The 12,985-nt window shown below is 41.4% G+C and overlaps 1 protein-coding gene across 3 annotated transcripts in view; it reads right to left on the bottom strand.

The window, feature by feature from the left end:
* The window catches only part of SLC2A13 (solute carrier family 2 member 13), a 168,204-nt gene that overhangs the window by 17,572 nt on the left and 137,647 nt on the right, over positions 1–12,985 (bottom strand). The gene's annotated exons all lie outside the window — the stretch shown is intronic.

The following is a 12,985-nucleotide window of genomic DNA, read 5'->3' as shown; positions in this document are numbered from 1 at the left end:
TCTGGCAATCCTTACTGAAACATTCTTAGTATGCATATACACCTTGGGTTTGTCCCTTTTATTGACAGGCATATCCTGTTGATAAAGTTTGTGCCTCTAGAAGAGGTTGTGCCTGCTGGTCCACTGAAATTTCACCTCTCACCACAACACTTTGTTTGTTCATGTCCTTGAACAACTTTACTAACCCTAAATCTTTTACCTCTTTTGTTCCTCTTTTAAAACAGATCTTACTGTTTCTTGCAGCTTCCAAACTACTGATGTGCATGAGAACTCCAACCACTTTATAAACACAGAGGTGGGCTCCAGTAGAGTGCCATCAGCAGGTCATGAAGCCTCCCATATTCCAGTGCTGTATTTAAAAAAGTCTAAGCCGATCCTCATGAAGAGCAAGATCCAGTAAGAGGCAGAAAAATACTTAGTTCGGTCCTAATTCTCATATTGAAAAATTTCAATCGGTTATATGCTGTAGTTTTCACTAATTCTTTCTTTCAAGTATCATCGACTCTGAAAGAACTTCACCGAGGTGCAGATCAGCAAAGAATGTTTAGAAATTTGGGTAAATACAATGGAGGTGATACTGCCCAACATTTTGAAGCCTTTGTCATAATCAATAGATATTTTAGTACTACAGTAGTATCAAGAAATATAGGAAAAACACTGCATTCTACAAGATGGAGTGGGAAAAATGCCATGATGTGGTAGAGGGCAAGACCCACTGCTGTAACACCTAACGCATCACATATTTGTTTGCAGGTCTGGATGGAGATGTGACGTGTGTGATGGGGCTGTGGCTCAATGACGTGACTTTGCACGCACAGCAGTAGGTGGGACAAGAGAATTATTGCTACCACTGCCTTGACGATTGCCGCAAATCCTCCCTGCCCCTTCAATCCTGTTCACAGCAATCAAGCATGAACTGAAAAGAAACATCTTGTGCCGCAGCATGGGCGCAGGCACACGGCAAGCCCTCGCAAGAAATGGCATCTGGGAATATTTAATTGCTCATGAAGTAGATGCCATTTCACAAATTTTAAACAACACGAGCACAAAGCTATCTCTGCATGACAACCAGCAAAAAGGTAGCGCAGAGGCATTCTGGAAACAGAGTAAGCTATTATTTCCCTCCCAGCAGCCGTCAGGGTTGAGAAAGACTCGTGGACTCCCTGTGACCCCACAAGGTGCTTTACAGTTTGTTTAGTGGCTTTTCTATGGTTAAACAGAAATAGTTCACTTTTGGAACAACCACCTTCAGCAGTGAGCACACATATGCACCCGTGCCTTCATCCAGTCATTGCCAGCTTCCTTTATTTCTCTGGAAGGAGGGAGTGCTCATTAACCATTTGGTAATTTTTTCTGATAGACAAACCTTTGAGGGATCTCAGTGATGAACATTAACTGGAAGGCAGCTACCAGTCGCCCTGGGGGGCCCAAGGAGCTAGCCAGGGCCGCACGATGCTTTCCACTGAAAACCAAACAGATTTGGGCACTCTCTATTACTCACAGGTACCTGCAGGCAGGCAGGCTTCGTTCTGTTTGAGCTCTTTCAGGACAAAAATGCTCAGAAATGTAGGACTCATAAGTATTGTTTGTTAAAGACAGACTGGCATTTAGCACCTGTGATAGACTAGCATATTAAATATTTTGGTTGTGTGAAAACCCCTCTCTGTAGCTCAGTGTTCCCAGTCTTTCTCTGAGCAGTTCTGCTGCTCCTGGCATTTTTGTGTCTAAGTTCTGGGTCATCCCTGCTCTGACATTTTTGAGAGCTTATGGATGGAGCGCCAGGCTCCAACCAAATTACTGACAGAACTGGGGTAATCGAACTGGAGGCTTTCTAGCTTCCGTTTCCAGATCTAAAAGCATTTAGTCTTTCTGATTGTATCTCCTTGCAGCATGAATACTTAATAATTAAATTACTGAAATAAATGGGTCTGAAGATTATGATGTCAAATGCAGCATTTTAGAACTTCATACAAGTCTACTATCAAATAAATCTCTACCTAATGTTTAATCTTGTTGTTTTTTCACCTGATTTTACATTTAATTTACTTAATAATTAGCATTTGTAAAGTTCTTTTGTTACAACAGAAATATCAACCAGCTGCCTATTCACTGTAGAAGTATCAATTCTCCCAGGAGATATCTCTTTCCTATGGTATATAAAGACAGATCGCCTCAATGAATACTGGTGGAAAGGGCTGAGCGCAGGGCTCAATAAAACAAGTAACAATATTTTAATATTGATTAAAGTATTATTAACAGAACAGTGTGCAAGAATTGCTGGCATGACATAACGAAGTCTATTCTATAAAATATAGGCAAAGGCCAGCTGCAAATAAGGAACAATAAGGAACAGCACCTTTTACTCCATCAGCCAAGGAACTATAAGACAGCTCAAGGTCAAAATTTTAGACATCTGAAGTTGAGTAAGACAAACTCTATCCAGACTTCTTATTCTTACTGGCACTTACAAGTAACGTTTATTGACGCTTGTGCTGTTCACTATGTGTTAGTAGTATGGAATGTCATCCGCATCTCAAAAGCATCACTTGAGTTACAGTTGCCAGAAGTAATTCTAAGTCCATGGTCAAAAAAGACTGAAGACAAAGAACTCAAGGTGGTTGTTGTAAATCAGGATGAAGGTAACATAGCAGAAATATTGACTGGAAGTTCAACCTCCAAATTAAATAGGTTCTATTTCAGTGTTACAATCTTGTTTTTCCAAATGCTGCCAAACACTCCAGAAAACAATAAAGAAACAGAAAAAAATTTACTGCTTTTAATTACCTCAAAGTTTTAGACATGCAAAGGTATTGTAAAAAACATGCTCTTAGGTTGAAACCTGGTATATCCAGTTAGTAGAGAATGGCAAGATTTTATAGTTCAATTTAGAAAAACAAAGCAAATCCCACCCAAACCCCAAACTCAAAACACAGATGGGACAGGCTGACACAATTATAACAAGTTACCAGATGTGGCACTGAATGGTGAGCATTACTGATTCAACTCGTCATCCAAATAACTTATTTGCCAAGTCCCAGTCCCGAAGCCCCCGAAAGGCTGCCTGCCCTGCAAGCAGAGCACCCGGCGGGCAGCCCGGGTCAGGCTCTGCTGCTGCAGGCACGCTACTGAGATTTTAAAGGTAGTTCATTTACTGCTTATACCACGCAGCAGTCCCTGCGCCTTACAGAGCCTGCCAAACTGGCACTGTGCAGAAATGATTTTCCATAGAGCTGTTAAAACCTTAAAATCACTATCAACCACATATTTCAATGGGAATTGAAGAGAGAACAAAATATTTATCCTTCTGAAATTTCCACTGAAATTAAAAGGAAAATGGGGAGGGTAAAAATAATTTTCTGAATTTGCTTTTATTGTTGAACCTGAGACAAAAAACTTTAAGGACAAGGAGCTTAAAATATAAATCAGTATTACATGTATTAGCATACCTTTCTCAGCGCTTCCCTGCTCTATTTAATTTCTAGTTATTGGCATACATATAAAGTTTACATTTTAATAGTTCTAACAATAACCTTTTGGCCAACTTAACCTTCCATCTGAGGTACTGAACTGTTACATTCAATTTCTGTAACAGCAGTTTAGACACAAATACTACCTTTTAACTATTGCCAGCAACTGTCTTTCTGCCATTACAACTGAAATCTATCCAAACTAAAAATTTGAGATCTTGCGTTCATTGTTTTAAATAGATGATGGAAGAGTATTTTTAAAAAGGAACTTTTCTCTGATTCCAGTAGGTGGCAATAGCTCTGCCCTAAAAAGCTCAGAGAAACTGGTGCTTCAGAAGGGGAATGAAGCACCACATCCCTGCCCACACACGCTGTACTGGGGAGGCTCTGAATTAAATCAACCAACAGAGCTATCCGAAGAATGATTCTTCCACTGTCAGCCCTAAAATCACTGGAAATCATTAAAGTCGTAACTGAAAATGGAGCCCCAAGGAGATTTGAATAATACTCTAAGACCACTTATAACAAGATAATTATTTCATGCCTGATTTGTGAGAGTGCGCACTTAACATAGAGTGTCGCTCTGCTTTGATTTGTGCATGCAGGTGCAATACCTATGCCAAATCTAAGGAATTTTATAAAATACAGAAATGTTAAGTGGTTACACTATCTCTAGTTTATGACATTTAGACATCGGGTACCAAAGTCTTCATTGTTACATGAAACTCAGGTACCAAAGTCTTCATTGTTACATGAAACTCAAAGTTTGGGATCTGAGAGGAAGAACTCAGCAGAAATCAAAGAAATCATCTATTTTCCATGGTCTCTGACAACTAGAACTTTACATAAATAAGTGCTTTTTAACAATAGTTATTTTGCCAAGAAAATATGCTAAATGGGAACATACATCATCTGAATCACAGGTCTGAAGAACTAAATAATCATGCAGAGCCTCAAACTCATCTCTCATTATCATCTATGCAAAGCTAATGTGACAGCTGTGGAAAGCTACAGGAGAAAATAAAGTCTGTACATCCTACAAGCAAGAAGAAATGCCCAAAGTGCTGCTGTTCATAAGTACGACCTGCCATCTAACAGACTGCCCATTTCCTAGCCTGTACTAACCAACGAGCTGAGTTAAAATAAGGTCACGACTTTAAATCAAATGAATCAATAATTCCAGCTCATCTTGTGCCAGTGAGAGATTGATGTTACTGCCTCCATTCTCAAGGAAATGAACCACACATGCAGACAGCACATACAATAATTTATATGAATTAAACTCATCAAACATATTGAATTATTCAACAGTCCTAGTGCAGAAATGTGTTAATTTATTTTCTCTCAAAAAAAAAACCAACTCTGAAAACGTCATCCTTTTAAGAAGGGAAGGGATCACAATTTTTCTGTATCAAATGATGTGATTATTGAAGAGTCACTTATTACGGAATAAAAGTGTGTAAGATTTGGATTAAGGATGCTGTTAAAGGTACAAGCTGCTATACTGAGGACCGAGTTCAACCCTGCTGAACGTTCTTTATCAATAAAAATCCTCAACCACATGCATCTTTCAAAAATATTTTACACCTGCAAAACAGAGAAAATTTCAATTCAGTAAATTAATTTCAGAGTGTAAAAACCTAAAGGAATCTGCTGAGACAATTTTCACTGAGGATTTTTATTTAAATCTGCACTTCAGAGTCAATAACTACACACATGTGAAAAACAACTATCGGAAACATTCCCGTCTCAGAAAAAAAATCCACATGTTCCCAAATATAGAATCATAGAATCATTTAGGTTGGAAAAGACCTTTAAGATCATCAAGTTCAACTGTTAACCTAACACTGCCAAGTCCACCACTAAACCACGTCCCTAAGCACCACATCTACACATCTTTTAAATACCTCCAGGGATGGTGACTCAACCACTTCCCTGGGCAGCCTGTTCCAAGGCTTGACCACTCTTTCAGTAAAGAAATGTTTCCTAATGTCCCATCTAAACCTCCCTTGGCACAACTTGAGGCCATTTCCTCTTGTCCTGTCGCTTGTTACTTGGGAGAAGAGACCAACACCCACCTCACTACAACCTCCTTTCAGGTAGTTGTAGAGCGCGATGAGGTCTCCCCTCACCTCCCCTTCTCCAGGCTAAAAAACCCCAGTTCCCTCAGCTGCTCCTCATAAGACTTGTGCTCCAGGCCCTTCACCAGCTTCGTTGCCCTCCTCTGGACACGCTCCAGCACCTCCATGTCCTTCTTGTAGTGAGGGGCCCAGAACTGAACACAGGATTCGAGGTGCGGCCTCACCAGTGCCGAGTACAGGGACACGATCACCTCCCTGCTCCTGCTGGCCACACTATCTCTGATACAGGCCAGGATGCCATTGGCCTTCTTGGCCACCTGGGCACACTGCCGGCTCATGTTCAGCCGGCTGTCAACCAGCACCCCCAGGTCCTTTTCCTCTGGGAGCTTTCCAGCCACTCTTCCCCAAGCCTGTAGCGTTGCATGGGGTTGTTGTGGCCAAAGTGCAGGACCTGGCACTTGGCCTTGTTGAACCTCATACAGTTGGCCTCAGCCCATCGATCCAGCCTGTCCAGGTCCCTCTGCAGAGCCTTCCTACCCTCCAGCAGATCAACACTCCCGCCCAGCTTGGTGTCATCTGCAAAGTGACTGAGGGTGCACTTGATCCCCTCGTCCAGATCATTGATAAAGACATTAAACAGAACTGGCCCCAAAACTGAGCCCTGATGAGCACCACTTGTGACCGGTCGCCAGCTGGATTTAACTCCATTCACCACAACTCTTTGGGCCCGGCCATCCAGCCATTTTTTTACCCAGCGAAGAGTACGCCTGTCCAAGCCATAAGCAGCCAGCTTCTCCAGAAGAATGCAGTGGGAAACAGTGTAGAAGGCTTTACTAAAGTCTAGGTAGACAACATCCACAGCCTTTCCCTAAGTGGATCACCTTGTCATAGAAGGAGATCAGATAAGTCAAGCAGGACCTGTCTTTCATAAACCCATGCTGAGTGGGCCTGATCACCCGGGTGTCCTGTTTGAGTCAGTTCCTTTTGCTTTGGCTCCAGGGCAGGAGAGGAAATCCCCAGCTCTCTCCCAGCAGTAGCTCCCTGTACGTTCATGCTCTCTGGTGAAGCATCCTCCTCTGCCCCTCGCTGCGATTCCCTTGGCCGAGGAGAGTGCTGGGGCCATGCTCTGCCTCTGCTGTGACACCGCCCCGGAGAACCCTCCTGGTGAGGCATGGATGTCTTTCAATCTGTCCTTAAAACGATGAGCAGCTGAAGAAGCTAATTAGCAGCAGGCTTCTATGGGCAATAAAAGACTTTCTTCTCCAGTGTACATTTCATAAGAAAGGGAGAGGAAAGCTGCAGGAATTATCCACATAGTCTAAGCACTCTGACAAGAGACTGCCAATTCCCTCCTATCTGTTGGCATTTTTTTTTCCTTCGCTTTCCTATCTATCTCCTTTGTCAACTAACAGCAAATATGCTTTAAAACAGGGAACAAGATTTATTCTAGTCCCATCTCAGCTGACCAGAGAATGACTGAAATGAGCAGAAAGCTTGCTCCTTCAACAGGATGTAAATTCAAATTTTAAACACCACAGCATCTTCTTCCTTGGACGACTTTTAAGTGGTGAAGAGAACAAACTCAAACAGTTTCCACTGAAATAGCTGTAACACAATTTTTCCTGACACAAAACAGCATTCCTATTCCATTCCATTCCATTCCATTCCATTCTGGAATGTTTTAGCTCAAGGGCCACGTTTGCTCTTCTATCCCAGTTACCTCAATGCTATATACTTCACCAGCTCTCCAGAATCACACCAGTATGTGCAACCATTAGACTGTGATTATACTGTCTAGTATCCTCCTCCCAGAAAAGACCTTGTGCCTTAGATTTTAGGCTGACAAAGACTGTAATCAGTTTCAGATCTTTTTTCATTTGTTTTCACACACCTCACTAACATGTATTAGATATTATTACGCTGAAGTACGTATTCCTAATCAAATAGCATTACGTACTGCCACCCGGCTACTCCAGGTTTCTATACTTACTGAAAATGCTGAAGATAATCAGAATTTAATTATATTTGAAACTGCATATATTTGGTTTTCTTCCCTAAATGATCCCGGAGGGGACAGGGGGGATTCTGTGTTCTGGTTCTGACTGAAGTGATGAATATTTCAATTTAGTAAACATTTAGCATATTGTCCAGAAAGAAATTTTGCTAATGCTACTGGTTATAATCGCAGGTCTTCTGAGTGCTGCCGATATACATGCAGATGTAAATATTCTGTAGATCCTGCTACTTTCCTGAATCATTTACTCCCTCTACCTTCCTACTTTGCAAATGTGAGAACTATAATCCTAGGTATAATCTTCATCTATCAATCTGAAGACCTAGTAAGAGAAATACTAGTTTCTCCTCTAATTGCTGCTGAATTTAGCAGCACTTTTCAATGCAGGCCCTTATAGAAAGATTCCAAACCAACATTTCAGCAATTAAATCTCTACCAATAGTTCCTGCATGACAAAACAAGCAATGTCTACCCGGGGACAGAAGAGTACTTCATTCCTGGAAGGCTGCTCTGGTGCTAGCCTTTGCGTGGTAACAGGAAAGGTCTGTATACCCGTTCCCCAGGACGAACTGAAAATAGATTCTCAGTCTTTAAATGTGTGAATATGCACATACAATTTTTAGCATTAGTAAAGCAGTCACAGCAACTTTTACAAATGTACTTGTCACATTGCAAAAGCATCTTTATAAGACAGTGACTAGCAAAACAAGTGTAATGAACTTATTTATATCTGTCTGTATTTACAATCAGCAAAAGGAACCGGACATTTCTAGAAAAATCCAATGTTGCTACAGAGAAGGAGTATTCTCATCATTTTAACAGTCTCATCTGCTATGCATTAGACAACAGGCAGCACTGTATGAATGTAAAGCTCCCCAGAATACTCCCAAGGCTGTGATAGACACTGGCATGTCCCCTGTTGGAAATAAACCAGGCTGTTGTCTGAGAATCCAGTTAATGAACTCCTATGTTTTTTTTTTTTAACCACTGGAATCTAGTTAGCGTCCAGGCTCGAATGCCGAGGTTGTTAGGCACATTCCTGTGGTGGAAACTCTCCTGAAGCTGGGAACCAGGGTTTCACTGCCTGCCTGACCTGCTTCCTCACATTGCCCGGGTAATTTAAACCCAATTTTCCCCAGAACAGGTTTCTGAGGTACAGTTAAACTCCTCAGCAAACTGATAGATGTGAGCAACAGGCACACAGTGACACATAACAGCATTATTGAGCATCTGTAAACATGCCGTTAATTTTACACGGAAGGAAGGAGCTCTGGAAAGCACTGGCTAGAGGAAAATGAAGAGCTTCCCAAATGCAGAACTCTTCTTCCACTCACCTTTGCAATGAACGCCCTTAGAGAGGGGAATGCTTCTTTATATTAACAAAAGCAGGATTCTCCATGAAGCATTAAACTCCCGTGGCAGGGAGATGTGCCTCTAACAAAGTTAATAAAAATGGCTGAGGAAAGCAAATCACTCAGCTCCTCTCCCTTTATAGATTTCTGTTCCCAATCATCCTCCTTCGGGGACTGTGGAGACCTGCCAGCTAATTTTGTGGACAGGATGGCTTCTAGGCTTGCCTCTGATCTGCAGATGATGTTATTATTTCTTCATAATTGTTTACTGCATAAAGTCAACATCTTTCTCTCCAGAGGGAGATTGCTCAGAGTCACTCATGAGAGCCTTTTAGCTCACAGTTGTGGGCCTGCTGTGGTCTTGAACAACATACTCATGTCAAGGTTAATGTCATGTCAAGGCACTGTTAGTAGCTCCTTTCCTTGCGTGGTTATTCTTCCAACTGTAAGAATATTAATGCAATTTAAAGTTACTTCTAGAGCATTCTTGGCTGGCCTTTAGGGTTATTGCAATTACACGGACAGAAGTTTCAAGGTTTCCGAGAGTACTGTGGGAGTAATTGCAATTGTGGGGAAAAACTAGATTTTAGTTTGTGCTCTGAAAGCACAGAACTGAACGCAATCACCTCCACATTCAGTCCTGGCTGAGAGACGGACTCTGCCCGTGACCTCTGCCGTGCCACCTGAGCTTCATATTGGAACTTTCCCATTGCATCCCCATCTGTAAAAGTGAGATAATGCTTTTTATCAACTTTGTGGAGATTTTATAATTCGATGTTCATGAAGAGAACAGAATTGCAAGCCTTTCTGTGCTACTGCTAAATGCAAAACTTCCCTAAATCTTGGAGAACAGAGTCCCAACACAGAACCCTCAGACAACACTGAGAGAGAAGACACAGTTGTTCTTCTTTTATTACAAAGTGAATAATTTAAGAATATTCTTGCTCACTGTCTTGAAACCATCCTTTATATGTCCCTGGGCAGAGCTGAAGACAGCAAGGTTTGCATGTCAACAGTTGTTTTGTGACTGTGCTGGTGCCCTGGGCAAGACGCTCCTCTCTGTGTTATTCCAATACCAGAGTCAGGCTTATGTAACTGATTAAATAAATAAAAAAATCAATCTCTATTCTTTGTCTTACATTTATGATCTTACAAGTGTATACCCGTTGCACACTACCCATGCTGCTTCAAGGCCTGACTTGGACTTGGTCAGATTTATTCTTACACAGTCTCTCTTCCCCAGGGCCACTGCTGCTACGGAGTTCCCTATATTCAAAAGAACCAAAATGCTATATTCTTCTTGAAAAACAGTTGGACACTCTAATTGTCTCCCTAGGTTTCTATGACAACCACAGCAACATAAACAGCCTTGCTGGCAGCCACAGGAGACTGAAATCTCTGCTCTCTTCCCCTCCTCCCCAGAACTTCTCAATTTAGAACATACCGTAACCGAATAAATATGATTAACAATAAACATAGAGGTGGTGTCTAGTATACCAGGCTGGCACTGGGAAAACTTCTTGCAAATAAAAATACATGACAGTATTTTATGATAACAGTCAAAACATTGCCTGTTACGTCAGTGTTATCAAAGTACCTTGGGATCAACTGTGAAGAACAGTGCAAAGCCATAAATACATAAACAGGAGGGTTTTCTATGTCAGCTCACGCAGCTGCAGAGAGCTTTAAAAAAGTATGTCAAGGTCTCCTCTGTTAGTGCCTCTAAGCACCTCTCACCTTGCTGGTAGGTTACACATCAGGAATAGATAAGCCCCTGAGTGAATGCCAGGACAGTTGGGGTTAAGACGGCTGCAGAGCTACGGGGCTGCACGCCCATCGTGTGATGCGACTGTAGGCACCTCTCCATGGCTGCAGCTCCCAGCTTTCCAGCAGGAAAATCATAAACAAAATGTGATCGCAGCAGCAGCGAAATGCTCTGCACGGCAGTGCCCCGCAGAAGCCGTTTGTCTGAGCCTCCTGTATCAGGCAAGCTAGTCAGAGCTGCTGCTTTTGCTAACACTCAGGCAAACTTGAGGTCCAACGAATCCCAAACAAATAGCTCATGTCTTCCTTCTCTCCTGAGCAAAATCAATGTCATAATAAATTGGCCATATGAGGCCAGTGTAACTCGGGAGGTTTTAAGCCATTTAAACCCATTCAGCTAATGGCATGAAGCCATCAGGATTCACAGGAGTTATAAAGAGGCTGCATGTGATAATTATGGTTATCAACTGTCCATAGATGACAAAATCATCTTTCAAATGATTAAACCAGTTTCTGATCGTAAAACTGCCATGTATTTTTAAAATAACAGCCACTGTACGTCTAGCTTGTGACAAAGTAACTTTGTGAAATGAAGGGATGCAATTTCAAGCATCAGCATGGACGTAATTTCTTCCCCGGTGCTGTTCGTTTGTCTTAGGCCCTTATTCGCCCTGTGCTGCCAGAAAGATACAGATGACTCCTGCTGCTCTGAGACACAACTGGGGATGTAACTGCGCCGGTTTCACTGCAGCAATTTTCTCGCTTGGCGGGGAAATCCTATGGCTTTGTGGGACCGCCTTTGCTGTAAAGCAGACTCAGGATTTGAGGAAGCAGAGCTGGGGGGGTACGTGAACGTGAACCCTTGGAAGCCAAAATCTATGGGGATTCCCTCTGGATCAGTATGCAGAAATACACGTATCTGTGAGGAGGAGGAGGAGGTGAAACGCTTGCCTGTTCCATGGGGCTTGGAAGGCACAGAAGGTGCCACCTGACATTTCACAGCTTGAAGGACCGGCTTTTAGAAAACTGCCTGATTACACAGACCAGGTGGAGATGAGATCAGAAATTAATGAAATAAACACTAGAAATGGGGATGAACATACAATCTTTGGAAAAAGAAATGTGGAATTTCATTGGTTTTCTTTCTTGAGGCAGAACTTTCACTCTAATGACTACCAATATAACATTAAAATTGTTCAGTTTTCTCTTGGAAGATTTTGAACAGGGTCCTTATACTATAGAATTATTGTACAATATGGAAATACTGCATTTTGCAATACGGAAAGGAAATATTTATCCTTTCCTACCTAATTTGCTCCAAGAGGCTGTACAGCAAGGAGGATCATGTGAGAGTGAATATAAAAGGATTACTGATGCCCACATTTACTACACGTTATACAATAAGACTGCCTAATAAATAAAGTTTGATTTTATCTATCAACTATTCGTAACAAGTTTACGTTTCCATTTATGTCTTCCTGCGTGTTAGCATGATTTTGCTAACTACAGATGTGCTACTTAAAACTGCAGCATATATGAAATGAATGTTGACTTGGAATACAAAGACAAATCTGTTAATTTACAAATGAGAGTCCAGATGCTGGAGAGCATATCAGGATATTAGGTAATATGTAAAGTATGTTGTATATAATGCGCCATTGAAGATAGTCACAGAAAAAGCAAGAGGGATGAGATTTTGTAGTTTTCACAGTTATTTATTAATAAACAGTCATAGCCCCAAAATGATCACGGTGCTTTTAAATTAGGATTACAAAGGATATAAGCTACCCTCTTCTGCATCTGGAAAGAACTGCTAGGCATAACATTCTAATAGTATTGAAATCAAAAGGAGGGCAATTTTAGAGTAATTTTAAAATAATGATTTTACAATTAGTAGATATTTTCATACCTTCCAACCTCTGTCCAATATGACTCACTGCCACTAAGGCACTTGGTTTAACTTCTGAGAAATACACATGAAAGTTAAAAAAAAAAAAAAAAAAAAGCCCAAACCACCACATGAACCTTTGCATATTTCCCAGGTATGTTTATGGCATGTGGGTGGCATAGATGAATTAAGGCGAGGAGGTTTTATCAGCAGTAATTACACATTTTATCAGCAGTAATTATATAATTCCCTTGTGGCACTGAGCCATTCTAAACTCTAATCCAAGCCCGAATCATTATTAAAGTATTGATAAAGACTTTACAGGACATTGTTCCAATTCATAAAGCCATTTCTTAAGAATAGTCAATACTTCAGAAAACTTGAAGATTGCTGTGACTTCACAGGGAATCTTTGTGCTG

This window comes from Calonectris borealis, chromosome 1 (assembly GCF_964195595.1).
Source record: "Calonectris borealis chromosome 1, bCalBor7.hap1.2, whole genome shotgun sequence".
Classification (NCBI taxonomy): Eukaryota; Metazoa; Chordata; class Aves; order Procellariiformes; family Procellariidae; genus Calonectris; species Calonectris borealis.
This window is presented reverse-complemented; position numbering and strand designations above follow the sequence as displayed.